We start from the raw sequence: 27,558 nt of genomic DNA, 5'->3' as shown, positions 1-27,558 counted from the left end.
TTCAAGCATTTTAAGAACATAACTGTAGCACAGAAATTCTTTACAGTATGTGCATACTTTCATTGCAAACGGAAAAGGAAATCTCTACTGCACCTTAAGGGAATTTAGAGGAAAAATTATCTCAGGTTTTCATCAGAGAAGACCTCTGAGGGAAAATTCCCTGGAGCATCTGAGGTCAATAAAGATGGCTTGGTTATAGGGTTGTATTTCACTTTCATATTTTCCTATTGGCCAAGAACTCTCAAAGGCTTCTCCTGCTTTCCTCCTATCCCCATAGCCAAGGATGGAGCAAACTATCTTGGTCTCTAATAAGAATGAGTCTTTTGAAAGGAAATCCTTGTCTGAGACTTAATCCTCCAGAGAGTTGGAAGGTGCCCGTGACATTGGGAGGCAAATTCAACATGAAACAGTAACTGATGCCATGTACTGTCACTCAACATCTGGCTGAAGTAAAATAAGCAATTGATGTCATTTTCTAAGTGCTTTTATTTAATATGCACTCAAAGAGTCAGACATGATTTAGTGACTGAACAACAAATGTGCGTTAAATTAATTGTATGGGTTTTAGCAAAGCAGCTCTGCACTGATTATCTTCCAATTAGTAGATCATCTCCTTTTTATGGCATTCTTAAGTTGTTAACTCTGCTAATGAGAGGTTTTTGCATCTTACTAATGTTAAAAATGACTAAAATTAAAGTGAAATGAAGAATCATAGTCTTATTGCTAGGCTCAAACTTCTACTCTTAATAAGAAAAGTAGCTACCTGAGACATAAAAGAAGCAGAGAGTAAAGAACATTTTTCCAGCCTGAGCATAGCCTTTGGGTGGTTATTATTAATTATTAGAGTGTAAAATTTACTAAATATGCAATTTCTGTTTATGTTGCCATATAAAAACAAGGAATTAGATTTTCTTCCTAGATAATTTGCACATATGTCAATTTGTATGGCAGATGGTGGACTGTAGAAAGAATCTGCTTTTTATTCAGGTTAAATCAATCAGTTTATACAAAAGACTGACTCATAAAGTAGCTGTATATAAAAAGGTGGATACGGAATAAGATGTTTATGTGTTTTCCACATAACATGTCCTCTAAGTTTATGAATAGGCCGTGTATGTGTGTGTGTCTTAATTTAACAAATCTGTTTGTAACATTTTCTATTGCTAGGTACAATTGTAACCTCTTTACAAACATGTAAGTCATGAAGAATTTTATTGAAATATAATGTTCAGAAACAAGTATAATTAAAATATAAAAAAAATTTAGACCATAGAAAAAGAAATGTGTAAGCTGCCAAGAAGCTTACTTAATAATTGTTTATTTATGTGGAGGTTAAAACAGAGCTTTTCCATTAACACAAAAGTCAGGCTTTAACTTTTTACTCTGAAATCCCACCTTAGTCATAGTAAAATTTGCTCTTAACATTTAACCATGTAATTTGGATGGTAGGGTAAATGAACTTCTCTGCTTTTTCTTTTTATATCGGGATTTGCTACTGGGCCAGGGATCCCACCACCACTTGTAAGAAGGGACAGTGAAATAAATAAAAATTTCAACCCATTAAACATATTTATCTACAGTAGACTGACTTTTATCCCTAGATTCATAGAAAGTTATAATTGTATGAGACTTGGGCAAAAATTTAGTCTATCCCCTTATAAGCAAACTGAGTTTCAGAATCTCCATGGTGATAAGGTAAAAATGTAAAAACATATAAGTAAATAAACAAATAGTTACATAAATGAGAGTACTCAGGCTACCCAATTTCATTTTAATCTAACATCCAAGGAACAATATACTTAAGGTCTCAACTGATCTGTCTACGAATTGAAAAACAAATGAAGCTCTCATGTCTCTACATGCTTGCAAGTATCACTTCCACTATAGTTGCATAATTACAATAATAATTATAACATCACCACCATCAACAACAAAACCACCTAGTTCAGCTTATATAGATCTCTTACAATTAGAATTTAATTTGTCTTTGTCATTATCACAACAGTTTTATGGTAGCTAGAGCAGCCTTCATTATATTCATTTTACTGTTGAGGATGAAGTTCAAGAAGCAGTACCTCTCCATTTGCTCATTGCAAATACACTGCGTTTTAAGCCATAGCTTAATAATTGCTATTCTGTACTTGGTTCATATTTGGGTATTTAAGAGGAAAAAAAAAATTGATCATGATCTGGTTAAACTATTTCCATTCTGAAAGTGATAGTACAACTCAAGTTATTATTACCATATATCTAGGTAAAATGATAAGGCCATCCACTACAATCTGTATTGCTCAGCATTGTCCTCAAGTTATCTATTTCAGGGAAATATACTCTTATTAGATCAATGCCTAATTAAATTATACAGAAAACCATTTCCCTATGCTCAGGCTATTTCAATCACAAGTTTGAAAGATAAATGACATCAGTTAAAATTATTGTGTTACTTTAGAAAAATATTTTAAAAATTCATCTTATTTACAGCAAAGTAGTAATTACATAAATCAGCAACAGTACATCTTATTTAATTCTAAACAGAAGACCTTCAACTGCAGACAAACAAATAAAGCCTTCAACTACAATCAATGCTAGAACTTGGTGTATTGATTATGCAATCGAATAAAATAAGCCTAGGAAATCCTCTGCTGTGTAAGGCTGTGCAAAAGGGAGAAGGTATTGAGCACTTATTTTTAGAAGTCTAACCCACAGCTTAAAGCTCTTTTTTAAAAAAGCTTTTTATTTTATATTGCAACATAGCCAATTGACAATATTGTGATAGTTTCAGGTGGACAGCAAAGGGACTCACTTATACATATAAATGTATCCATTCTCCCCCAAGATGCCCTCCCATCCAGGCTGCCACAAAACATTGAGCAGAGTTCCCTGTGCTATATAGTAGGTCCATTTTTAAATATAGCAGTGTGTACATGCTGATCCCAAATTTCTAACTATCCCTTACCCCATCCTTCCCGGCTGGTTACTGTAAGTTCCTTCTATAAGTCTGTGAGTCTGTTTCTGTTTTATAAATAAGTTCATTGTATCATTTCTTTGTAGATTTTGCATAAAAGGGTTATTGCATAAATACTGCAATATTTCTCTTCCTCTGCTCGACTTACTTTGCTCAGTATAACAATCTTCACTTAGCATGACAATCTCTAGGTCCACAACTTAAAGCTCTTATCCCATGACATGTATTTTTGTAGTGTTTTCACAGCATGTATGGCTTGTGCATCAGTTACTGATTTGAAAGAATACTCTTGCTTTGGCTTCTAAATCTACGCAAGCCTTATACAAATGTAAGTATTATAACATGTGGACTCCTTGATCTTACCAACAACTTCACATAAAATGCAAATATCAAATAGTACTTAAGGCAAAACTTATTTCTTGATCAATAGAATCAAACCAAATACACTTTACTAGTACTAAAATGGTTAAATGCTAGAGTCTTAGTTCTGCATAATAAATCAATTCTCCAATCACATTACATTTCATTGTGAGTATGTGTGTATGTGTGTGTCTACATATATTAGAAAGAGAAAGGGAGGGCATGAGAAGGGGAGAGAGACAAGAGTTTCTTTTCAAGGGTTAGACTATCTTCTTTCAGCCATATCCCTGAATTCACATATAGACTGATTTGGAAATCTGTAAGCAAACAAACTATATAAAAAAAAAAAAGGGAGATAATTTGAAACAGCTTGTTTTACTTTCTCCTTTTCTTTTTTTTCTTCCAGTTTTTGATTCTACCAACTTACAAAAAGACTAGGAAAATGGTGATTCAGACATGATTCCCATCTCTGATAAGCTCCTTTCAATTCTCTAAATCAGAACAAAAATACATGCACGATCATCCCATATTCAACATGGCATTACTATCCATAGAAAATGTTGATGTGAAATAAATTCTTGTTGAACTTCAGGAGATTCCTTTGAAAATATGCTAATGAGCATATTCTAGCTATTTTCTTATGGCATGGAGAAGGAAACCAAGGTTATCATAGTTTTAGGAAAGAAGTAGTTTTTACTCTAGTTCTGCACACACAAAAAATATAATAATAAAAAGGCAAATGCTACAAGAAATGAAGTGTCTCTAGTTTTTTGGTGTAATTTTTCAGTTCAGGACAGTTCAGTCGCTCAGTCGTGTCTGACTCTTTGCGACCCCGTGAATTGCAGCACGCCAGGCCTCCCTGTCCATCACAACTCCCAGAGTTCACCCAAACTCATGTCCATTGAGTCAGTGATGCCATCCAGCCATCTCATCCTCTGTCGTCCCCTTCTCCTCCTGCCTCCAAACCCTCCCAGCGCCAGGGTCTTTTCCAATGAGTCAACTCTTCGCATCAGGTGGCCAAAGTATTGGAGTTTCAGCTTCAGCATCAGTCCTTCCAATGAACACCCAGGGCTGATCTCCCTTTAGGATGGACTGGTTGGATTTCCTTGCAGTCCAAGGCACTCTCAAGAGTCTTCTCCAGCGCCACAGTTCAAAAGCATCAATTCTTCGGTGTTAAGCTTTCTTCACAGTCCAAATCTCACATCCATACATGACCACTGGAAAAATCATAGCCTCGACTAGATGGACCTTTGTTGGCAAGGTAATATCTCTGCTTTTCAATATGCTATCTAGGTTGGTTGTAACTTTCTTTCTAAGGAGTAAGCGTCTTTTAATTTCATGGCTGTAATTCTCATATGCAGTGACTTTGGAGTCCCCAAAAATAAAGTCTGATACTGTTTCCACTGTTTCCCCATCTATTTCCATGAAGTGATGGGGCCAGATGCCATGATCTTAGTTTTCTGAATGTTGAGCTTTAAGCCAACTTTTTCACTCTCCACTTTCACTTTCATCAAGAGGCTTTTGAGTTCCTCTTCACTTTCTGCCATAAGGGTGGTATCATCTGCATATCTGAGGTGATTGATATTTCTCCCAGCAATCTTGATTCCAGCTTGTGCTTCTTCCAGCCCAGCGTTTCTCATGATGTACTCTGCATATAAGTTAAATAAGCAGGGTGACAATATACAGACTTTACGTACTTCTTTTCCTATTTGGAACCAGTGTGTTGTTCCATGTCCAGTTCTAATTGTTGCTTCCTGACCTGCATATAGGTTTCTCAAGAGGCAGGGCAGGTGGTCTGGTATTCCCATCTCTTTCTTCAGTTCAGTTCAGTCACTCAGTTGTGTCCGACTCTTTGCGACCCCATGAATCGCAGCACTCCAGGCCTCCCTGTCCATCACCAACTCCCAGAGTTCACTCAAACTCACGTCCATCAAGTCGGTGATGCCATCCAGCCATCTCATCCTCTGTTGTCCCCTTCTCCTCTTGCTCCCAATCCCTCCCAGCATCAGAGTCTTTTCCAAACCTATTTCTAATTCTAAAATTACCTAATGCCAATGCAACCCACAATTTTAACCACTTTGGACGTGGACATGATAATCAGTGCTTCCTAAGAAACACTGCTTAGTACAATTCCTGAAGAACACTGATCTATATCATCTTAATCAAATTTGCCAAATTTGTTACAAACTGACTTGAAGGAACACAACCAGACAGTTCATGTAGATAGGTCTTCTTAAACTTCCTCTGATATGGAAGGAAACAACACCATGGCTTACTGGCACAGCTAGAGAAGGCCTTAGCAATTAACAGCATGTATTTCTCAGTCAACAGGGACTGTTCAGGAAAAAAAGAAGTAAGCATGCAAAGCTTAATGATTTCTCTTGTGCATCACTTCCATGACTCATGCCACATTTTCCCAAGCTAGTTCTAAAACGGTTAATCTGCTCTGATGAGTAAATGGTCTTTCACCTTCAACTGGTTTGGGCACTAGTGATATGGGTTAACAAAACCATCTGTGTGAGTTTGGCTGTGGGTATAGGTGTCTGTGGACCCAAGGCTTGCCTAGAAAGGGTATAACATAGTGTGCAACCTGTGTGCTGTCCCAGGGAGTACTGTGACACTAGGTTCTCCATATGGTGGAGAAGCAGCGGCAAACCTCAGTGGTACCAACTTCCATCAGATTGCAGATGAGGTTTGGAAGGAGAGTTCCAAGTTCTCCAACCAGAGAATCAAGACAAGAAATGACCTACTCAAAAGTCTCTCCCACATCTTCTTCTAGGATGCTAGAAATTACTTTGAGTTTCTCTATTTTAGGTAAGAAAGTAAAATCAGTGACATTTCTGGATGGTCATGATTTAAATGCCTGTACACTACACTAGCTGTACACCAGGGCTTCCCTGGTGGCTCAGCTGGTAAAGAATTCGCTTGCAATGTGGGAGACCTGGGTTTGATCCCTGAGTTGGGAAGATCCCCTGGAGAAGTGAAAGGCTACTCACTCCAGTATTCTGACCTGGAGAATTCCATGGACTGTACAGCCCATGGGATCACAAAGAGCTGGACACGACTGAGTGACTTTCACACTATCTAAAGTCAGTATATCCTCCTCCTGTGGCCTGCAGTTCCCTTGGCTGGCCCCAATAATGTTCAGGCTTGACTCTCAAATACTGGAACTGGATATGTTTTGGATAGCCCCAAGCACAGAAGGCAAGAGGAACATCCCAAGATGAGTTCTTTAGAGAAAGATAAAACTTGAATGCCATAAAATTGAAAGCAAATGTCAGAAGTAGACTCTCTCAATTGAAAAGATATAGGACTGGAGTCAGGTATGAATGATGAGGTGCAGACAGATTGCTGTTGCTTTGGAATGGTCCATGGCTTGCCTTTGGCTTTCATTGGAAATGTATTATTGGTTAGAAAGTAATGGTTCAAAGGATTTTTTGTATCCTTTATTTTTTTTAGAGTGAGGTGGCATGCTGCGTTAGTGAAGAGTCACCCTTGAAGGTTGGAAAAGGATAAAAAATAAAAAATATATGTCTCCATATAAGGAATGGGTCTTTGAGACACCATGGACTGTAGCCTGCCAGGTTTCTCCGTCCATGGGATTTTCCAGGCAAGAATACTGGAGTATTTCCTTCTCCTGGGGATCTTCCCAACCCAGGGATCGAACCTGGGTCTCCTGAATTGCATGCAGACTCCTTATCATCTCCATATAAGGAATAGAAAAGTTTATAGAAACTTGGGGTAGAAAATGAATAGCACTCAAGAAAGTAAATCCCAGAGCATCATTTATGATAAAGGTGGAATCTGAGCAATGGGGTAGGGAGAGTAGCAATAAAAGTCATAAAGGAAAAAATATTAATTTTATTATATTTATAAACTCATCTGACATTAACACCATAGAGACATAATGTAGCTTTATGAGAAGACATAAAATGTGTCGACATTTTTTGTAAACCAATAGGTGCCATGAAAGTATAAATGATAGTATTACTGTTATTGTTATTATTAGTCAGCACTACACATTGATAATGACACGGTTCCCTGAGGATCTCAATTATATATGCCAATTTGAAGATATTCAGAGTTGATTCTAGTTATGCATTTTTCTCCATATTTTGTTAGCCACATTATGCAGGAGTAAATTGCACAAGTAAAACGGATCAATATTTGGACAAAGTATAAATACAGAACTTTCAGAGGTAGGAAAAAAGGTGAAGAATAATTAGCATTTAGAGTGGTAATACAATCACAGGAATAAGAAGGGACAGGAAATTTTGGTTAAATTACTGATTTTGATAACATTATCGATATAGGAAAAATTTTATCTCAGAATGAACTAAGACATTTCTAAAGACAAATTCCATAGTGAACTAAGGGATTTTCAAAGGCAATGGTCTAACGCTGAAATTAGACAGCAAAAGAGACACTGATGTATAGAACAGTCTTATGGACTCTGCGGGAGAGGGAGAGGGTGGGAAGATTTGGGAGAATGACATTGAAACATGTAAAATATCATGCAAGAAACGAGTTGCCATTCCAGGTTCGATGCACGATACTGGATGCTTGGGGCTAGTGCACTGGGACGATCCAGAGGGATGGTATAGGGAGGGAGGAGGGAGGAGGGTTCAGGATGGGGAACACATCTATACCTGTGGCAGATTCATTTTGATATTTGGCAAAACTAATACAATTATGTAAAGTTTAAAAATAAAATAAAATTTAAAAAAATGATAAAGATATACCCATGAACACAAAACACAAGGGATTAAAGATAAACTAGAAACAGAATTCACATATCTCAAAGCCAACAGGTTGCCCCCAAAGTTTAAGGAAAACAACTGAGCCTTATCATGTACTCCAGATGTTAATAAAGTGGACCACTTGAAAAGGAAAGAAGTTCCAGAAAACAAATGTTCATTAGCAATGGACCCTTGTTATCCTAACAACATATAAATAACAAAATATAAATCACAGGGACACTGATGCCATTTACTAGACTAAGCAGGAGTTTTACTTCACGTATTTTTATTCACAAGTAAAACACGACAGGTTTCAGTTCAATCAAGAACTTATTTATTTGTTAACCTATTTCTCTCTTCCATGATGCCTTTTCCCATAAAATAAGCAACAAATTCCAAACAAATCTAGTTTACTCTCAATACTTAGGTGAACAGAGTTGAATATGATTTATCAAAATAAGAGGCCACTCCCCTTTCCTCTAGCCCTAACAATTTACAGGGATGCCCTCTACTTGGCTTTAAACAGATGTCCCAAATTCTGTGTCCATGGACAGCCACTGTTCCCAAATCCCCCTGCTCAGTTTACTGACTCCATATTGTAGTTCCCATCTGTCCACTGGGTGGACCCAAAGCATCCACGCAGAAGGGCAGCTAAGAGACTTCCCTGGCGCTCTAGTGGTTAAGACTCTGCCTTCCAATGCAGGGGACCTGTGTTTGATCCCTGCTCTGGGAACTGGGATTCCACATGCTGTGGGGCAGCTGGATGTGTGCCATTGCTATCACCACAACTAAGACCTGATGATGCCAAATAGTATTAAAAAGAGAGAGAGCAGCTAAGCAGTACCTGTTCCCACTTTATCATCTGCTTTACCATAGTTCTCAGGCCAGCAGGCTTGAAAGTACATATTTATAACAGAAAAAGTGAAAGTGAAAGTGTTATTCACTCAGTCATGCCCAACTCTTTGCAACTCCATGGATTGTATGTAGCCTGCCAGGTTCCTCTGTCCATGGAATTCTCCAGGCAAGAATACTGGAGTGGGTTGCCATTCGCTTCTCCAGGGGGATTTCCTGACCCAGGGACTGAACCTGGGTCTCCTGAATTGCAGGCAGATTCTTTACCATCTGAGCCACCAGGGAGGCCCATTTATTACAGAACAACCGACCAAACACATATAAACAACAATTTTTAAAAATCCTTTTTTTTTTATCATCACATTTTTATAATATGGAAAACAACTTGACATCGCTAATAGTCATGCTATTAACTACCATCATTAATAGTCATGCTTCTGTGTACTTCTTCCAGGATCCATGACCCTGGCCAGTTGTTTCCCTTCCTAAGTTTTTAAAAATCAAATTATACTTCTGTGATTGACATTATCTCATAATTAGATGCTATCATCTTTTAAGTGGTAGTTGATGTTAAACTGACCCTTCTGTTCTTTCACCATCCTTAGACTTCAATTCTGCTGCTTTATTCCTAAAGCTGGTTAGGGTCTCTTTTATTGTCTATTTTACTTCTCTCTTGAACAGAGCATAAAGCTCCTTTCTTTTTATTCTAGCTTTATTGAGATGATCAGGGCTTCCCTGGTGGCTCAACAGTAAAGACTCCACCTGCCAATGGCGCGGACATGGGTTCGACCCCTGGTTTGGGAAGATTCTCTGAAGAAGGAAATGGCAACCCACTCCAGTATTGTTGCCTGGGAAATCCCAAGGACAGAGTAGACTGGTGGCTACTACAGTCCATGGGTTTGCAAAAGAGTCAGATGCAACTTAGGGACTGCTGCTTCTGCTGCTAAGTCACTTTAGTAAACAAATTTGATAATTGATAAATAACATTGCATTGATTTAAGATGTACAAAATAATGATATATATATATATATCTATTGTGATTATCAAAATAAGTTAGTTAACATCCACCACCCCACACAGTTGCAAAAATAGAATGCTTTAGGAATTTGCATGTCAGCCTTGTGCAGGGGCCATGCTAATATCTGTATCTTCTAATTTTATGTGTGTGCTACAAAAGTGAACACTAAAGCTCCTTTTCTTCACCTTGATGAAAAAATGCTTCATTTTACTTACATTTTTATTGTCTGGATTATTACAAATTAAGACACAAATGTGGAGAGGGAAATGGCAACCCACTCCAGTATTTTTGTCTGGAGAATTCCATGGACAGAAGAACCTGGCAGGCTATAGTCCATGGAGTTGCAAAGAGCTGGACAGGACTAAGCAACTAACAGACACACGACACAAATGACTGCTTACTATCTCTACTTTAACTCCCTTCTAGTCCATTCTTCAGCAGCACATTCAATCTATGTACACACATGCTTAAAGCTTTCTCATAGCCTCAAAATTAAGTCAAACATACCAAGGGATCACACCAAGCTGACATCACTCCTATCTCTATTTTCAGTCCCACTCCTTAACTTTGTTACCCTCTACACCAAAACCCAGACAGCTCTTGCCACCCTAAACTACTTGCAATTCCCCAACAAGCCAATTCACTCTCCTCCATGCCTTTACATAGGTGGTTTTCTTTGACTCAGTATGTGCTCTGGCTTCTTTCCCCTTTGGCTGGCTATTTGTCTAGTCTTTCAAGATGCAGATCATTTTCAAACATTCTCAAAGATCTACCTTTATCTCTGCAAATCAGCCCTCCCAGTAGGTCCATCTTCTCATCTGTACAACCCATCACTTATCATGTGACTGCACTGTATCACCTGTTTCTCTGGTAGCCTTCACCAGTGTAACCAAAGCTCCCTAAGAACAGGGATCGTATCCTAACCATCTTTGTATCCAAACATCTAGCAGTGATTGATATTAATGGAATCTAGGAAAAATACCTAACTGACTTCAAAACAGTATTGGAATAGTATTCTACTCTATAATGTTATCATGCATGTGTGTGCTAAGTCACTTAAGTCATATCGGAATCTGTGACCCTATGGACTGTAGCCTCCCAAGCTCCTCTGTCCACAGGATTTTCCAGGCAAGAATACTGGAGTGGGTTGCTATGCTCTTCTCCAAGGGATCTTCCTGACCTAGGGATCAAACTCACATCCCTTAAGTCTCCTGCATTGGCAGATGTGTTTTTTACTACTAACGCCCCCTGAGAGGCCCTAATGGTATCATGGCTACCTTGAATTATGCTGGAAGTTGAAAAGCCAGATGCTTTCACCTGAACCACAAGAAAACCAAAATCTCTCTTTAAGATTTAGAGTATTTCCACTGTGATTGAAATATGAACTTTAAATTTAATGAAATCAAACAGATGCTCTTAGCAGTTTGATCAACTATTCTTCCAACAGATATCTGTATAGCAGATGGCATAAACAATTCAGCATATATTTAAATACTGATATAAAGTTAAAATAACATAAAATCTTTCAAATTTATTAGGGATTTATTTCTTCATGAGTGCCCTTTCAGGGGACTGGCATCCCTGACTAATTTTCAGACATGCTCTCCAAGATTTCTCTCCTCTTCACTTTCTTTCTTCTTCCAGGAAGAAGGCAAAGGCCCCACTGCAATGTTGCTGTTGTTCAGTCGCTCAGTTGTGTCTCACAGTTTGCGACCCCATGGACTGCAGCATGCCAGGCCCCCCTGTCCTTCACCATCTCCCGGAGCTTGCTCAAATTGATGTTCATTGGGTCAGTGATGCCATCCAACCACCTCTTCCTCTGTTGTCCCCTTCTCCTCCTGCCTCCAACCTTTCCTAGCATCAGGTTCTTTTCTAATGTAATGCAATGTTACATTTATGCTTTTGTGGACTAAACTTGAAGCACCACTCTAAGAATGCAAGTATCATCCTTTATATATCTTTTTCAGGAAATAAAGTTGGCATACATACTCAGTATATAGAAACTGACAAGAAACCTCACAGAGACTACTTTTGGTTTCCTCCAATGAGGATGACACACCTAACACTGACAAAGCAGGTAAAAATTGTTGTCGATTATGCAAATGTGGAAACATCATCTGTGAATGAAGACAGTCCCTACAGGTCTTCTAAGACAAGCATGAGAGGCATAAATACGAATATACAGTATTGTTTATATGGTGTTATCATTTAGCTTCCAATCATCCCTGTGCATATGAAAAACTATATACAAAAAAGCCCCACTATTTTTACTTTCTCAGTTCAGTTCACTCACTCATTCATGTCTGACTTTTTGTGACCCTATTGACTGCAGCACAACAGGCTTCCCTGTCCATCACCAACTCCCAGAGACTACTCAAACTCATGTCCATCGCATTGGTGATGCCATCCAACCATCTTGTCCTCTGTCGTCCCCTTCTCCTTCTGCCTTCAATCTTTCCCAGCATCAGGGTCTTTTCAAATGAGTCAGTTCTTCACATCAGATGGCCAAAGTATTGGAGTTTCAGCTTCAGCATCAGTCCTTCCAATGAATATTCAGGACTGATTTCCTTTAGGATGGACTGGTTGGATCTCCTTGCAGTCCAAGGGACTCTCAACAGTCTTCTCCAACACCACAATTCAAAAGCATCAATTCTTCAGCACTCAGCTTTCTTTATAGTCCAACTCTCACATCAATACATGACTCCTGGAAAAACCATAGCTTTGACTGGATGGACCTTTGTTGGTAAAGTAATGTCTTTGCTTTTTAATATGCTGTCTAGGTTGGTCACAACTTTTCTTCCGAGGAGCAAGTGTCTTTTAATTTCATGGCTGCACTCGCCATCTGCAGTGATTTTGGAGCCCAAGAAAATAAAGTCTCTCACTGTTTCAATTTTCTCCATCTATTTCCCACGAAGTGATAGGACCGGATGCCATGATCTTAGTTTTCTGAATGTTGAGTTTTAAGCCAAGTTTTTCACTCTCCTCTAAAACATAATTAATCAGATATGATTGTTCTCAATATGCTCCAATTGTCTCTTGAGGGTAGATAAAATGGCAGAGGCTTTTTTCCATATAAGAATAAACCATGAGTCTTTGGTGAACAAGGGCACTGAATTTTATCCTGTCCTTTATTATCTCCCATTAGTGGGTTAGTTGCTAAGTGTGTCTGACTTTGGAGACCCTATGGAATGTAGCCCACTAGGCTCCTCTGTCCATGGGATTCTCCAGGCAAGAATACTGGACTGGGTTGCCATTTTCCTTCTCCAGGGTATCTTCCCAACCCAGAGGTCAAACCCTGGTCTCTTGCATTACATGCAGATATTGTCTGAGCCACCAAGGTAGTCCCACTATTCCCCATTACTCCCCCAACATATTTTAGGACAAAAGCAATTCAAACAGTCTATATTGCCTAATCTTAGAATTCCCATGGGCTTGCCAGAATCATTCCCCATGTAAGGACCAAGTAGCAGAGAATACACTTGATTACACTAAAGTTTTAAGGTGCTTTGCCAGTATCCCTGAATTAGTTTGACATTCTGTACGACTCAAGATTCAAATGCAGTTTTCTCTCAGTGCAGTGTCAGGCGCATAGTCATTAAGTATCAGTATACTGACTATGTTTAGTGGGTGGTCATAGGTATTATGTAGCTACTTATAATTTAGTATTAAGAAAATTGCCATTAATAATTTACTTTTCTGCCTAGTACATTAAGGCAATATTTCTGTAATATATTGTTCTCTGAAAAAGAGCAATTACCAGGGGAACCATTTCTATCAGCTTTGGGCACTATTAGATCAAGGTCAGAGTTAGGGGCAGAATCTATAGTTTAAGTTTACCAAGTCATGTAGTATTTGACCTTTAAATTGCTGTTTTGTCATGCCATAGCTATTGCAGAGAAAGTGATCCTGTTATATCCAGTTTCATTGCTAAAATAAATACAAGGTCATTGCCTCCAGCAGGTGACTGGAAAGCATACAGTATAATCTTCTTGATCCTGACACCCAAAACACAACTAAGAGTTTTTCTCAAGGCCTTTTGAATGCACTGAGAAATATAAATAAATAAAACAATATGTTACTCATAGTCAGCTATGATCAATTTAATTTGGCCAAGCATACAAAAGCAGCTTCCTTAAATAAGAGCTACCCAGGGTCTCATTAGTGCAGATGAAAAAAAAAAAAAAAAAATCAAGGTCATGCTAAAGGTGTATGACTTCATGGTGGAAAATTTCAATCCTCCAAACACCTCCGGGTAAGAAACCGAAAAGCAAGAGGAACAACAACTGTCAGGCAGATTTCAAAATCTCGTTCAGACCACCGGACAAATACTAAGTTAGGAAAAAAGCTGAAATTCTAAATATACTGAGGTATACATTTTTACAAAGTAAGGTTGACAAGGCCGAAGGCGGGTGTCAAATGTCTCTTATTATAATGAGTGGTGATTAGTATTATCTCCACACACATGTTAAAGTGGAAGAGTGGGCACCTCAGAATTCTAAAGTGACCTTTTCATGCGAATTACATCTTAGGAAAAAAAAAAAAAACAATGATTTGTGAATTGTCCTTATGAGTAGATAATAATGCATTTTTCTGTTTACCTTTTAATCCTGTCCTGTCATATTTTGAATGATAGAAGAAAAGTGATTATAATGTTGAAAAGCAAGCAAAGATGTATTAAATAATCTGTATTTATTGAATTAAACTGTATTTATTGAATAATTGTATTTATTGAATAATTGTATTTATTGAATAATAAATGTAAATATTAAACATATCTGCCCCATTATACATGCCTCTATCTACTTTAATACATACTTAACTATATATCATATATATTATACCTGAATATATAAAATGAGGATAGTTACTTATCAGAGCTCATCTGAGCTAAAAATTAATGCTGATACATTAATGGACTTGTGATCTATTTAATATTGCAGCTTTTAAAACCAAGAAGGCTGATCTTTTCTAAATGACGTTATGGTAGGAAAAAGGTTAAGAGTGTAGGCTGGCAAGTTCATAGGAAAATAGTAGTAAGTTTCCAGTTAGATTCTGATGCTGATAAATCAATATAACTGTCAACAGCTGGGTCCTAAGATAAACGCAGATGTGTAAAGAGAAAGCAAACAGTCGTGGAAATGGAAGCAAACACAGTGCTTAAGGACATCAGCCATCTGGGAATTGCTTCTTTGAGGAGAAGCTGTAAATCAAGTCAGTCTGCCTTCTCTGAAAAATGTTTTATTTTAATTTGGAGATTTATCTAATTCTATAAGTCATTGGCATAACCCAACCCAGAAGTGTTACCAAAGCATAAATTGCACATTCACACTGGAGATACTTATCTTCATCACAAAATATTAGGAGATCAATAGCAGTGTCCTTGGGCTCCTGAGGCAAGTGTCCCTTTGTGTCGTGAAGCCCCAGTGATGAACAATATAGTTTTGCCTGGTACCTCCTTGGATTCTTTAAGGAATTTAAAAGGAATATCATATTGTGGTAGTCTGGGTTTGCTTTAAGGCAGCAAATATCTTGTGCCTTGTTTGGGGGAGCTTAGAGTGTGGTTCACTATGACACTATACAGGCTTCCTTTGATAGACAAACTTAAAGACTGTGAACTATTATTTCATATCCTGAGAGAATTATGGCATGGTTAGCAGGAAGGAAAACTCTCATGGAAACACTGGGACAGTTTACCAAGTGACTGTTTATCCAGTACCTACAAATAGTTATTGGGAGGTACCTCAAATGCAAGAAATCCTCACCTCTTGGGAGAGGTTGATACCCTCATATCATGGGGAATGAGCTAGGAAGAAGGCAATAGTTGGATGTCACCCAGAAACCCAAAGAAGTGCTGATAACCAGGCTGCTGGAAAAATCAAGAGCCAGACGTTCCCTAAGATATTTGAGTAGATAAGCAAGTGTTTCTATTAGAGACCTTAGAATAAGCTTTCCTGCTGGATATCTGTCTACCCTTCCATATCCGTCCTTCGGCTCTCTATGCCCTGCCCTTTGCCCAGAAAACTGACCCATTTGGATAACACAGTAACGTGTTCTGACTTCCAGTTGGATTAAGTTAATGAGAAACCTTGACAGATGATCAGAGAGAAGAAGAATGTGGTCAGTATTTTGGATTTTCACTTCAAAAAGAGTGAGTGGGCTGTGTTTTCTGTTAAAGGTAACTTCTCCTGTCAAAGCAGCCCCACCTACAAGACTTTGTCTTCTGGGTTTTAGTGTTGGTAGCAGTTCTCTGATTACCATCCTGAGCACTCTGCTATCTCTTGTGGTCTCTAAATTCCATTTACAACTTAAATAGTCTCCTTTTGAAAACTTCCCTCAGTTGTGTAACTTGAGAATGCAAGTGTACTTGTGTGGACCCTGGCTATGTAGTGTTTCAGGGTAGAAAGGGAAGAAATATTAATACACAAGGAAAGAGAAATAAACTTGCCCAAGAGTCAAGACATGTTGGCTTAAGAGATCAGTCACTAGTGATTCTGTGAACTGAATAGTTATTCCCCTTCTCTGGGTACCTTTCATTTTTAAAAACTAAATTTGTACTTCTGGGATGAAAATTTTATTTTTGCCTCTAAAATTCTGTCTTTCTCTTATTCTAGACACAGAAACAATTTATTTGATTATAAGACCACAAATGCCTATTTCATACTCTTTCTGCATCCCAGGGCACATTGCTGATCACTTTATCAATATCCATTCCCCTTTCCCTACAGAACCCCACATGATTTGGGGTGACAATATGCCTAGCTTCATAAAAGACATTATTCATATTTCTTGGGGAAGGATGGGACCACCAAGTGATTGACTACTGGTTAATGAGATCAAAGTCCAAGTTACTGGGTAGAGTTTCTGGAAATCTAAGAGGCCATCTCATTGGAGTTGCCCTTTTCTGCCCTTTGCCCTTTCTCTTCTTCTTGCCTGAAATGCGGATTGATGACTGGGGTAGGGAAGTCTTCCCTAGAGTGACAGCACAGGCTTACTCTGGCAGATGGAGGCTGGGAGCTGATAGCATCATGGAAGTTGCAATACAGCCATGGATATTATCTTTCTACCTACATGGCGCGTGCTAAAATGCTTCAGTCACGTCCGACTCTTTTCAGCTTCATGGACTACAGCCTGCCAAGCTCCTCTGTCCATGGGATTCTCCAGGCAAGAATACTGGAGTGGGTAGCCATTCCTTTCTCCAGGGGATCCTCCCAACCCAAGGATCAAAACCGGGTCTCTTACATTGCAGGCAGATTATTTACCCCTGAGCCATGGTAGAGCTTACTTAATTTAGTCTCATGTTTCTGTAACATAAAGTCTTCTATATTTCTCTAACTCAGAAAATAATCAAGTTACATACAAACCATGTAGTCCTGGATAACTCAGGTCAGAGCTCTAGTTGGTGCCCCAGTAAACCCTTGCTTCCCCTTTCCTTATCCTGTATCCAACTTAATCCCTCAAACTTCACAAGGACTGTGCTAAAATCACATGTGACTCTAATTTTTAAACCCAGAAGTGACAGCTTAATTCATGTGATTCACTTATTTTACAATTCCTCAGTTTCACTTACAGTTAGATATCCAAGAGGAACTCATGCACACAGGAACTCCTGTGTGTAAAGATGAAAGTTCATAGCAGCATGGCTTTTAACAGGAAAGATCTAGAAGTAGTACATGCACGTTGTGGAATATTATACTGCATTGAAAATAAATGAGTTACAGTAACATGCAATCACAGGGATGGATATGTGAACAAAATAATGAGTGAAGGAAGCACATCCAACAAGATATATAACTTACTAACCTTTTCATAAACTTAAACAAAACAACTAAAACCAAATAGTATGTGTTTAAAAATATAATGTCACTGAGCAAGACCCTCTGAATAGTTCCCTACCTATGTCCTCTGCCTGCCTTTTGTTTGTAGAAAAACTTGAGTCAAGGAATAAATTGAATCATATAACTGAAAAAATGCAGAGAGAGAAAAACGGCCAAGCAAGACAAAACAATAATACTTTAGCGATTAAACAAAGTCAAGGACCTTTAGTTTTTCCTCAAGGACTAGAGTTAATTGATGCCATGTCCTTTGAACAGTTTTGCAGAGACTAAAAACCCAGACAGGTGGAAGAAGTTAACTGTATGCTGCCTACAAGCATGTAGACTGCAGACTGGTTGGAAACCAAAGCTGATGAAGCCAACTCCCAATTACTTCACTGCCAACCAGTCATAAAAAGGTCCACAAGCTGATCACGCCCTGCTTAATCTGTACCCTAAGACTCTATACCCACTCCAGTGGGTCACACAGTCTTGAGGGCATAAGCATGCTATGACCCTCTTTGCCTGGCAAAGCAATAAAAGCTACTTTTATCTACTACATCCAAAATTCTGCCTGAGTTTCCATTTGGCACTGGTAAACAGAGGTTGAATTTTGGCAACAGTACTGCTTAGATATGCACATGTTTTTACAACTATAGTTTAAAGGCAAGGGACTGAAAAATACAGAATTCAATATTGAATATACACTTTTTAATTTATAATTATTAAATAATTATAACTATAGGTATGTATGCATAGATAGCTTCCATATCAGTTTGAAATGTATGTATATGGTATGATTTAAACAGGCAAAAAGTCTAATAGCTATCTCATAAATATTTTTTAGGCTCACTTCTTTTTTTAAAAAAAATTGGTTTTATTGTGGCAAAAGTCACATGTTATAAAACATACTATCTTAGTCATATTTGACTGTACATTTCAATGGTACTAGGGCTTCCCTGATGGCTCAAACAGTAAAGAATCTGCCTGCAATGTGGGAGACCTGGGTTCGATCCCTGGGTTTGGAAGATCCTTTGGAGAAGGGAATTGCAACCCACTCCAGTATTTTGCCTGGAGAGGCCATGGACAGAGGAACATGATGGGCTACAGTTCATGGGGGTCACAAACAGTCACAAAGAGTTGGAAACAACTGAGCTACTAACACTTTCAGTGGCACTAAGTACATTCACATTTGTTACAGGTGCTGTGGGGAGGGATGGGGGCTTAAGATCACTTTTTAAACTACTCAAACTACTCCAGATAACCTTCCAATGTGAGCAAACTGTCCTTTCACTTGACATAATTTATCAACCTGAAAATACATGTATTAATCAATGATCCCACCCCTTTCACAATTCTGCCACACACAGATTTCCTCAGTTAACTTGCAGCCACTCTGCATTGCTGAGATATTAAGAAGAAATATTGTGCTCAGGCAGGGACTGAAAGTAAAGAATTAGTTGCTCAGTCATGTCTGACTCTTTGCAACCCCATGGTCTGTAGTCCATCAGGCTCCTGTGTCCATGACATTCTCCAGGCAAGAATACTGCCTTAGGTAGCCATTCCCTTCTCCAGGGGACCTTCCTGATCCAGGGATTGAAAGTGGGTCTCCTATATTGCAGGCAGATTCTTTACCCCCTGAGCCACCAGGGGAGCCCCTAAACAGGGACTAGGCATTGATTATTGCCTGCAGTTTAAGAGACACAAAATTTTCAGTGACTATCTCCTAAACTCAGCTTCCTTCAGATCAACATTCAAGCCCCACCCTGCCAGGCCTCAGCCTACTTTCCTACCTTCTCTAAGCTTATCTCCATGCTTCTCCACAACTCTCCACTGCAGCTGAATTCCTTCTCATTCCCAAATAAACTGAAGACTTTCCTAAACCAGAATTCCTCCCAAGGAATCTTTTGGTTGGCTATATTCTGGGTGTCTGGGAAGCTCTCTTCCTCACTGTCTATAGATTTAAAATCTATCCATCCTTCAAAATTCAGCTCAATTTTTGCCTCTTCTGTGGCAATATTTCCTAAGAATCACTATGACAGTTTTCATTGGTAAAACACTCGCTAACAGATGCACACTCCATCTTCTGCTCCTGTCTCTCTTGCTCACCGTTGTAGACCCTGAGTTATCCCAGGGTCTGGCCCGTGATGGAGGTTGAATAAAGAGCTTCTGAATGTAAGAACTTGAAAATATCTTCAATTACTTACTTGGGCTATTCTTTAAATTACGTATTTTTTTTCTTTCTCTCTTCTTCTCAGCTGAACTTCTTAGAGAGTGAGAACTATGTCAATCCCATGCTTCCCCTGATCGTGCCAATTTGATTGCTTATAAAAAGTACTTCCTAAAAATCTGATTTACTTCAAAAGAATAAACAAAAATAGAATTGGGATTGAATTTATATTAATTGCTCCATTAAAAAAAATATACAAACCAATCAAGTGCTAACAACTTCTACAGAAATTAGGAAATTAATATTTATCTTCTGAGTAAGGCATCTAAGGTTCAGAATCAAAAGTTCCAGGGACAAAAAACAACTCTTTATAAACAGATTTACCGAGGAGGAGCCAAGATGGCGGAGGAGTAGGACGGGGAGAACACTTTCTCCCCTACAAATTCATCAAAAGAGCATTTAAACGTCGAGTAAACTCCACAAAACAACTTCTGAATGCCGGCAGAGGACATCAGGCACCCAGAAAAGCAACCCAACTCTTCGAAAGGAGGTAGGAAAAAATATTAAAGACAAAAAAAAGAGACAAAAGAGGGAGGGACGGAGCTCCGTCCCGGGAAGGGAATCTTAAAAAGAGAGAAGTTTCCAAACACCAGGGAACCTTCTCACTGCCGAATCTGTGCCGAGCTTTGGAAGCACAGAGGGCAACATAACAGGGAGAAAAATAAATAAACAATTAAAACTTGCAGATTTCGAGCCCTAAGGTAACTCCCCCAGAGGAGAAGCAGCACAGACGCCTGCATCCGCCATTAGCAAGCGGGGGCTGGGCAGGGAGGCGCGGCGCGGGCTGCATCGCTGAGAGTAAGAATCTGGCCTGAATACCCTGAGCACTATCTGAGCGAAATAATTTGGGTTAGCAAACCAGACTGTGGGATATCTACCACGCGAAAAGCCAGTCCTAACCTAAAACCGCCAGGCCCGCGCACGGAACAAAGGACTGAACAGAGATAGCCGGCTGCAGACCTTCCCCCTCCGGTGACAGGCAGCCAGAGCCGGAAGGGGGCAATCGCAGCCCCAGAGAGACATTATCTATAAAACTGTAAGCGGGCTTCTTTGCTAACTAAAACCTCTTGGGGGTCTGGACGGTCAACATCTGCCTGAGAAGGTGCGCCGGTGTTACAACCAGAAAACCGAGTGGCAGGGAGGCGGTAAGTCGCAGCATTGGCGCTCGCCAAACACCTCATCACCTGAGCTGCTCGGACCTGGGAAGAGCACAAAACGCAGGCCCAGCTGAGTCTGCGCCTCTGAGGACTACCCGAGTGCCTGAACCTGAGCGGCTTGGACCTGGGAGGTGCATGCAGCCCAGGGCCAGCCTCGGATTGTTCCCGGCGGAACAACCTAGAGCCCGAGCAGCGTGGACAGGGAGGCTACACGCGCCGTGAGCAGGGGCAGACCCAGGGTGGCTGAGGCACTGCGAGCCCACGCCAGTGTTATTTGTTTGCAGCATTCCTCCCTCCCTCCCCACAGCGCGACTGAACAAGTAAGCCTAAAAAAAAAAAAAAAAAAAAGTGTCCTCCACCGTCCCCTTTGTGTCAGGGCGGAAACCAGATACTGAAGAGACTAGCAAACAGAAGAAGATATAACAGAGGGAAACGCCTTGGAAGCTACAGGCAATAGACCAAAACCCTGTGGTTACTACAGACTACATAGGAAGGGGCCTATAGATCTTGAGAAATATAAGTCTGACCAAGGAACTAGCCAAAAATGAACTGAACACACAACACCACCAAGAAAGTCCTAGATATATTTTTATTATTTTTACGATCATTCCTTCTTTTTTTTTAATTAAAAAAAATTTTTTTAAGTCCTCTATTGTTCCTTTAATTTTCACTTTTATAACCTATTACTTTGCAAAAAAAAAAAAGACCCTATTTTTTTCTTCTTCAGCAAACTTCATATATATATATATATTTTACAATTTTTTGACCTTGTTTTTTTTTTTTTTCTTGTCTTTAACATTGTATTTTTGAAATTCTAAACTCTACTCTAGATTTTTAATTTTTGCTTTTTGGTATTTGTTATCAATTTTGTACCTATAGTTTATTTTTATATAATTTCTGTGACTTCTTTTTTTCTTCTTCTTTGTTTCTTTCTCTTCTTCTTCTATATAACATTGTATATCTGAATAATATCAATTTTGTACCTGTATTTTCTTTATAATTTTTGTGACATTGTTTGTTTTCGTTTGTCTGTTTTCTCTCTTTATTTTTCTTCTTCTTCTTTTTTTTTTTAACATTGTATTTTTGAAATTCCAAACTCTACTCTAGATTTTTAATTTTTGCTTTTTGGTATTAGTTATCAATTTTGTACCTGTACTTTCTTTACAATTTTCGCGACCTTGTTTGTTTTTGTTTGTTCGTTTTTTCTTTCTTTCTTTTCCTTCTTTTCTTTAACATCGTATTTTTGAAATTCCAAACTCTACTCTAGATTTTTAATTCTTGCTTTTATGTATTTGTTACCAATTTTGTACCTTTAAGAACCCAATCTTCAGGACCCATTTTTCACTAGGGAGCAAGAATACTGGCTTGACTGCTCTCTCTCCCTTTAGACTCTCCTTTTTCTCCACCAGGTCGCCTGTGTCTCCTCCCTAACCCCTCTACTCTACCCAGCTCTGTGAATTTCTGTGTGTTCCAGACGGTGGAGAACACTTAGGGAACTGATTACTGGCTGGATCTGTCTCCCTCCTTTTCATTCCCCCCTTTTATCCTTCTGGCCACCTCTGTCACCTTCCTCCTTCTTCTCTTCTCTGTATGACTCCGTGAACATCTCTGAGTGGTCTAGTTGTGGAGTGCACATAAGGAAGTGACTACTGGCTACCCTACTCTCTCCATTATTGATTCACCTCATCTCATTTGGGTCACCTCTAACTCCCTCCTCCCTCTTCTCTTCTCCATGTAACCCTGTGAACCTCTCTGAGTGACCCTCATCGTAGAGAAACTTTTCATCTTTAATGTAGACGTTTTATCAATGGTGCTGTATAGAAGGAGAAGTTTTGAAACTACTGTAAAAATAAGACCGCTAACCGGAAGCAGGAGACTTAAGTCCAAACCCTGACTCCAGGGAACTCCTGACTCCAAGGAACATTAATTGACAGGAGCTCATCAAATGCCTCCATACCAACACTGAAACCAAGCACCACACAAGGGCCAATAAGTCCCAGGGCAAGACATACCAAGCAAATTCTCCAGCAACAAAGGAACACAGCCCTGAGCTTCAAGATACAGGCTGCCCAAAGTCACCCCAAAACTATAGACATCTCATAACTCACTACTGGACATTTCATTGCACTCCAGAGAGAAGAAATACAGCTCCATCCACCAGAACACCGACACAAGCTTCCCTAACCAGGAAACCTTGACAAGCCACCTGTACAAACCCACACACAGTGAGGAAACGCCACAATAAAGAGAACTCCACAAACTGCCAGAATACATAAAGGACACCCCAAACTCAGCAATTTAAACAAGATGAAGAGACAGAGGAATACTCAGCAGATAAAGGAACAGGATAAATGCCCACCAAACCAAACAAAAGAGGAAGAGATAGGGAATCTACCTGATAAAGAATTCCGAATAATGATAGTGAAATTGATCCAAAATCTTGAAACTAAAATGGAATCACAGATAAATAGCCTGGAGACAAGGATTGAGAAGATGCTAGAAAGGTTTAACAAGGACCTAGAAGAAATAAAAAAGAGTCAATATATAATGAATAATGCAATAAATGAAATTAAAAACACTCTGGAGGCAACAAATAGTAGAATAACAGAGGCAGAAGATAGGATTAGTGAATTAGAAGATAGAATGGTAGAAATAAATGAATCAGAGAGGATAAAAGAAAAACGAATTAAAAGAAATGAGGACAATCTCAGAGACCTCCAGGACAATATTAAACGCTACAACATTCGAATAATAGGGGTTCCAGAAGAAGAAGACAAAAAGAAAGACCATGAGAAAATACTTGAGGAGATAATAGTTGAAAACTTCCCTAAAATGGGGAAGGAAATAATCACCCAAGTCCAAGAATCCCAGAGAGTCCCAAACAGGATAAACCCAAGGAGAAACACCCCAAGACACATATTAATCAAATTAACAAAGATCAAACACAAAGAACAAATATTAAAAGCAGCAAGGGAAAAACAACAAATAACACACAAGGGAATTCCCATAAGGATAACAGCTGATCTTTCAATAGAAACTCTTCAAGCCAGGAGGGAATGGCAAGACATACTTAAAATGATGAAAGAAAATAACCTACAGCCCAGATTATTGTACCCAGCAAGGATCTCATTCAAGTATGAAGGAGAAATCAAAAGCTTTTCAGACAAGCAAAAGCTGAGAGAATTCTGCACCACCAAACCAGCTCTCCAACAAATACTAAAGGATATTCTCTAGACAAGAAACACAAAAACGGTGTATAAATTCAAACCCAAAACAATAAAGTAAATGGCAACGGGATCATACTTATCAGTAATTACCTTAAACGTAAATGGGTTGAATGCCCCAACCAAAAGACAAAGACTGGCTGAATGGATACAAAAACAAGACCCCTACATATGTTGTCTACAGGAGACCCACCTCAAAACAGGGGACACATACAGACTGAAAGTGAAGGGCTGGAAAAAGATTTTCCATGCAAATAGGGACCAAAAGAAAGCAGGAGTAGCAATACTCATATCAGATAAAATAGACTTTAAAACAAAGGCTGTGAAAAGAGACAAAGAAGGTCACTACATAATGATCAAAGGATCAATTCAAGAAGAAGATATAACAATTATAAATATATATGCACCCAACACGGGAGCACCACAGTACGTAAGACAAATGCTAACAAGTATGAAAGGAGAAATTAACAATAACACAATAATAGTGGGAGACTTTAATACCCCACTCACACCTATGGATAGATCAACTAAACAGAAAATTAACAAGGAAACACAAACTTTAAACGATACAATAGACCAGTTAGACCTAATTGATAGGACATTTCATCCCAAAACAATGAATTTCACCTTTTTCTCAAGCGCACATGGAACCTTCTCCAGGATAGATCACATCCTGGGCCATAAAGCTAGCCTTGGTAAATTCAAAAAAATAGAAATCATCCCAAGCATTTTTTCTGACCACAATGCAGTAAGATTAGATCTCAATTACAGGAGAAAAACTATTAAAAATTCCAACATATGGAGGCTGAACAACACGCTGCTGAATAACCAACAAATCACAGAAGAAATCAAAAAAGAAATCAAAATTTGCATAGAAACGAATGAAAATGAAAACACAACAACCCAAAACCTGTGGGACACGGTAAAAGCAGTCCTAAGGGGAAAGTTCATAGCAATACAGGCACACCTCAAGAAACAAGAAAAAAGTCAAATAAATAACCTAACTCTACACCTAAAGCAACTAGAAAAGGAAGAAATGAAGAACCCCAGGGTTAGTAGAAGGAAAGAAATCTTAAAAATTAGAGCAGAAATAAATGCAAAAGAAACAAAAGAGACCATAGCAAAAATCAACAAAACCAAAAGCTGGTTCTTTGAAAGGATAAATAAAATTGACAAACCATTAGCCAGACTCATCAAGAAACAAAGGGAGAAAAATCAAATCAACAAAATTAGAAACGAAAATGGAGAGATCACAACAGACAACACAGAAATACAAAGGATCATAAGAGACTACTATCAACAATTATATGCCAATAAAATGGACAACGTGGAAGAAATGGACAAATTCTTAGAAAAGTACAACTTTCCAAAACTAGACCAGGAAGAAATAGAAAATCTTAACAGACCCATCACAAGCATGGAAATTGAAACTGTAATCAAAAATCTTCCAGCAAACAAAAGCCCCGGTCCAGATGGCTTCACAGCTGAATTCTACCAAAAATTTAGAGAAGAGCTGACACCTATCCTGCTCAAACTCTTCCAAAAAATTGCTGAGGAAGGTAAACTTCCAAACTCATTCTATGAGGCCACCATCACCCTAATACCAAAACCTGACAAAGATGCCACAAAAAAAGAAAACTACAGGCCGATATCACTGATGAACATAGATGCAAAAATCCTTAACAAAATTCTAGCAATCAGAATCCAACAACACATTAAAAAGATCATACACCATGATCAAGTGGGCTTTATCCCAGGGATGCAAGGATTCTTCAATATCCGCAAATCAATCAATGTAATACACCACATTAACAAATTGAAAAATAAAAACCATATGATTATCTCAATAGATGCAGAGAAAGCCTTTGACAAAATTCAACATCCATTTATGATAAAAACTCTCCAGAAAGCAGGAATAGAAGGAACATACCTCAACATAATAAAAGCTATATATGACAAACCCACAGCAAACATTATCCTCAATGGTGAAAAATTGAAAGCATTTCCTCTAAAGTCAGGAACAAGACAAGGGTGCCCACTTTCACCATTACTATTCAACATAGTTTTGGAAGTTTTGGCCACAGCAATCAGAGCAGAAAAAGAAATAAAAGGAATCCAAATTGGAAAAGAAGAAGTAAAACTCTCACTATTTGCAGATGACATGATCCTCTACATAGAAAACCCTAAAGATTCCACCAGAAAATTACTAGAAATAATCAATGACTATAGTAAAGTTGCAGGATATAAAATCAACACACAGAAATCCCTTGCATTCCTATACACTAATAATGAGAAAACAGAGAGAGAAATTAAGGAAACAATTCCATTCACCATTGCAACGGAAAGAATAAAATACTTAGGAATATATCTACCTAAAGAAACTAAAGACCTATATATAAAAAACTATAAAACACTGGTGAAAGAAATCAAAGAGGACACTAATAGATGGAGAAATATACCATGTTCATGGATTGGAAGAATCAATATAGTGAAAATGAGTATACTACCCAAAGCAATTTATAGATTCAACGCAATCCCTATCAAGCTACCAACAGTATTCTTCACAGAGCTGGAACAAATAATTTCACAATTTGTATGGAAAAACAAAAAACCTCGAATAGCCAAAGCGATCTTGAGAAAGAAGAATGGAACTGGAGGAATCAACCTACCTGACTTCAGGCTCTACTACAAAGCCACAGTTATCAAGACAGTATGGTACTGGCACAAAGACAGATATATAGATCAATGGAATAAAATAGAAAGCCCAGAGATAAATCCACGCACATATGGACACCTTATCTTTGACAAAGGAGGCAAGAATATACAATGGATTAAAGACAATCTCTTTAACAAGTGGTGCTGGGAAATCTGGTCAACCACATGTAAAAGAATGAAACTAGACCACTTTCTAACACCATACACAAAAATAAACTCAAAATGGATTAAAGATCTAAACGTAAGACCAGAAACTATAAAACTCCTAGAGGAGAACATAGGCAAAACACTCTCTGACATACATCACAGCAGGATCCTCTATGACCCACCTCCCAGAATATTGGAAATAAAAGCAAAAATAAACAAATGGGACCTAATTAACCTTAAAAGCTTCTGCACATCAAAGGAAACTATTAGCAAGGTGAAAAGACAGCCTTCAGAATGGGAGAAAATAATAGCAAATGAAGCAACTGACAAACAACTAAT

The 27,558-nt window shown here is 38.6% G+C and overlaps 1 protein-coding gene and 1 non-coding gene across 2 annotated transcripts in view; both read right to left on the bottom strand.

Annotated features, from left to right (window-relative positions):
* Positions 1–27,558, bottom strand: part of HCN1 (hyperpolarization activated cyclic nucleotide gated potassium channel 1) — a 452,770-nt gene that overhangs the window by 141,745 nt on the left and 283,467 nt on the right. The window lies entirely within an intron of this gene.
* LOC113879313 lies at positions 10,000–10,101 on the bottom strand. The gene has a single exon (XR_003507284.1). It is a non-coding gene; the product is annotated as a U6 spliceosomal RNA (small nuclear RNA).

Source organism: Bos indicus x Bos taurus, chromosome 20 (genome assembly GCF_003369695.1).
Source record: "Bos indicus x Bos taurus breed Angus x Brahman F1 hybrid chromosome 20, Bos_hybrid_MaternalHap_v2.0, whole genome shotgun sequence".
In the NCBI taxonomy this organism is placed as follows: Eukaryota; Metazoa; Chordata; class Mammalia; order Artiodactyla; family Bovidae; genus Bos; species Bos indicus x Bos taurus.
Note: the sequence above shows the minus strand (reverse complement) of the source record. Positions and strands in the feature narration are given on the sequence as shown.